The sequence below is a fragment of the Piliocolobus tephrosceles genome, chromosome 20, assembly GCF_002776525.5.
Source record: "Piliocolobus tephrosceles isolate RC106 chromosome 20, ASM277652v3, whole genome shotgun sequence".
Classification (NCBI taxonomy): domain Eukaryota; kingdom Metazoa; phylum Chordata; class Mammalia; order Primates; family Cercopithecidae; genus Piliocolobus; species Piliocolobus tephrosceles.
Genome location: NC_045453.1, coordinates 19,555,823 through 19,559,678, shown reverse-complemented (window position 1 = coordinate 19,559,678; position 3,856 = coordinate 19,555,823).

Sequence of the window (3,856 nt, the reverse complement as noted above, 5' to 3'; positions counted from 1 at the left end):
GTTTCCTGTAACTTTCACGTGTCTGTGTACGTGGCGTGCACAGGTACTGGGTCGCTGTGTCAACTGTATTTCTTCTTGTGAGCTGCTGTCAAAAGATCGGAGAGCTCTGCTCTGGATCACCTTCTGGGCCTTCTGATTTCAACGTACTCCGAATCCATTGTTCTTAACCCATGGGACCAGACAATTTAACAACATACTCACGAACAGAGTGGAAATTGAATCAGGGAGTGTGCTCTGAGCAGACATCGCTTACATTTTTATTATTCCCAATATGCAAAAATCACATTAAGACTACATTTAAAAACCTGTAATATTGCATGGAGGCCTGGTATTTCCTGGGGATCTGTTCTGACACTTCCACTCACCATGGTCTGAAACTCCAAAATCCCACTTTGGGAGCGCAGCCTCTCCGTCTCCCTTCACTCCTGTTCTCTCACTTCATGGGTTCTTCTTCTTGTTCTCATTCATTCATTCATTCATTCACTCATTCACTCATTCGTTCATTGAGCATCTATTCCTTGCGTGCCTGCTATGGGCCAAACACGATTTTGGGTGCTGGGAACAAAGTGACAAGACCCCATTCTCGTGGAGCTCATGGCTGGGTGGGTGAGGGGCATGCTTGATGGGGGTCGAGACAGACACACAAGACAGCAAATTGGTGCCAACTTTCAGTGGTGATGGAAGCCATGAAAGAAATAAACAGGAAGATGGAAGAGAGGATGCTGGGAGGCATCTGAGTTGGAGAAGCTGGCTTAGCTATTAACCCTGTGCATGCTAGATCGAGCAGACCTTGGGACCCCAGAGGACCTCAACATGAGGCTCAGGTTCATGGTTCCCAGCCCTGCAATTCCACTTTCCTGCACCCAGATAAATGGTTAGACCCATTTGAGAAGAAGCCCAGTGGTTCCCACTAATCAACAAACCAAGGAGTTGGCTGTCCTGGGCCCAACACTCAAAGAAGGCTCTGCTCAAGGATACTGAGAACCAAGAAATCTCTGCAATCAGAGCCTCTGGGGCTTGCGAAAGCCCAGATCGCGGGGTCTACCCCAGCACCTATGGCTCCTGGTCTTTCTGTGTACCACACCCTCGGGGTGTTGCACCCTGCCTTTCCAGCAAGGTGCTGGTGTGTGCAGAAACTGCTGTGCAGCACTGACCCGGAGGCTGGTGAGAACCACTGAGCAGCACTGACCCGGAGGCTGGCTGGCTGGAGGCAGGGCCTGACGCAGGGGGCAGGAGACAGAGCCTGGCAGGCCTAGCAGTGGTGCGGCCCAGATATCTTGACCACTTTTGCTGGGTCTGTTGTCTCCCAGCAGCTTCTTGGTCACTTACTATGAACCAAATGTTCAGCGAGCGCTGGGGGTCCTCGCCTTCAGGAGCCCCTGGGGTTCAAGCCCATGCTGGGGAGTTTGAGACACACAGGGCTGCTGAGACTGCCTCATGGAGGACAAGTGTCCCTGGTGGCCCAGCATGGCCTTGTCTCTCCAGTGGGACTCAGCTTCCAGCAGGCACCAGCACTCCTGGGACAGCGGGACCCCGAGGGTCCTGGGGAATTGTCTTTGGAGCTGCATCCTTTCACAATCGGCCACCATCTGTGGAGAAGGAGGGAGCTGGGTCGGGGGAGAGTGTGATGTGTGGTTGTTAAAATTGATTGCTAAGCCTGAAAGATTGAGTTCAAATTCCAATCTCCTCGCTTTCTGGTTGTGTGACCTTTCGAAGTTCACTTAACCTCTATGAGCCTCAGTTTCCTCATCTGTAATGCTGGGAAACAATAGCCAGTATTTTCAGTGTTAGCCATCCTCTTATGGGTCATCAACTCTGTGCCAGGCTCTGGCGTTGGGCACACAGCAGGGAACAAAGCAGACCAACAGTGCTGCTCTCGGGAGACTGCTTTCTAGTAAGGGAGAGAGGACTTTTTTTTTTTTTTAATAAGAAGAATAAATTATATGGCATATTCAAAGGAGATAAGTGCTACAAATATGGGAAACGTTAGAGAATGAGCAGCCCAGTTTCTTCAACTAATACACTGCAAGGAGAAAACCAGAAGAAGGGGAAGCCGTAGATTTAAAAAGATGTAAGGAACAGCTCAGAGATCATAAACAACCTTGTTTGGATCCTAGTTTGAACAAATCAAGGCGAAAACGAATTGAGAGAATGAGGGACATCCGAACATGGACTGGAATTCTGATAACACTAAGGAATGATTGGTAACGTTTGAAGTCAAGATAATGGCATTGAGATTATGTTGGGAAAAATTCCTGATTTTGGTGACATTTACAAAATGTACACAGATGAAATGAGGTGGTGCCAGGATCTGTTTCAAAACCATCCAGTGGGGTGGAAATCAGTGAAGCCAGATGGACTGTACATGGGGCTGGGGGATGAATATGTGGGGTTGATCTTACTGTTCTCTCTACTTTAGTTTGGATTGATAATAAAACACTTACAGAGAAATCAAAGTCCTGCTCTGGCTTCACATGTCACTCAGAGCAAAGCATGGTCCTCTCAGTGTCCCCCACAGCCCTATGAGGTCTGCTCCCCAACTTCCTCTTTATCCTCCCCACCCCTCGCCACCCCTGCTCACCCAGCACTCACCGATTGACCTTCTGGCGCCTCCTGAACCACCCAGACTCACCTCCTGGGGGCCTTTGCACCTGCTATTCTCTCTTCTCTCCCCCGCAGCTGCCCTCATGCCTCGCTCCCTCCAAAAATTCAAACCTCTGTTCAAATGTCATCTCTCAGTGACATCTTCCCTGAGCACCCCACTTAAAATCCAAACCTCATTGAGCATCCGCCTCTGGGTTCCCTGCTTTCATTTCTCCATGGCACTTCTACCCTTATAATAGACTGTACTGCATCCTTTACTGATTATTTTGTTTGTTGCGCTCACTGGAATGTCACCTCCATGATAACGGGGGTTTTTGTGTTTTTATTCTGTACTACATCCTTTGCATCTAAAAAAAGACTGGCACACAGTGGGTGCTCAAAACATTCTGTTGAATGGATGAATAAACGCAGACACAGACACTGATGAAGGTCTTACTATAAAGGAATACCCTGAAAGACTTGCGGAGGGTCCCTGGACAATGGGATCATAGGGAACCACTATTCCCTTTGTACTTATTTATATTTTTACATGTTTCTATAATGACTAGTAATTATTTTTGCAATCTGAAAGAGCAAACAAACAATAATATTTTAAATAAAGTGCAAGGGGTTCCCATTTTTATTAGAATGAAATTGAGTCCTTATCCTCCTTTGGCACTATCCCTCTTTATCCTCACTAATGAAAGAGAAGCAGAAAGTGCTCCTTCCTCCCACCTGCTGAATGTTGGGCTCTGGGAAGAGAGGGTGTATTGGTCTGTTCTCATCCTGCTATAAGGAAATACCTGAGACTGGGTAAGTTTTAAAGACAGAGGTTTAATTGACTCACAGTTCTGCATAGCTCGGGAGGCCCCAGGAGACTTACAATCATGGCAGAAGGGGAAGCAGGCACGTTTTACACGGTGGCAGGAGAGAGAGTGAGACTCTGAAGGAGAAACTGTCAAACACTTACAGAACCATCAGATCTTATGAGAACTCACTCACTATTGTGACAACAGCATGGGATAAACTACCACCATGATCCAATCACCTCCCTCCATTGACACATAGGGATTATAATTCGAGATGAGATTTGGATGGAGACACAGAGCCAAATCATATCAAGGGGGAAGCAGGGGCAGCAGGCCTAAGTGTCATCCTTCCTTCTCTGCACCACCACCTGCCCAAAGGCCCAGGAAGGAGACTTGCAGGCATCTGAGACCCCTCATGTCCCTCACGTCCCATGTTCCATCCCTCGTCCAGTCCTGGGGGGATC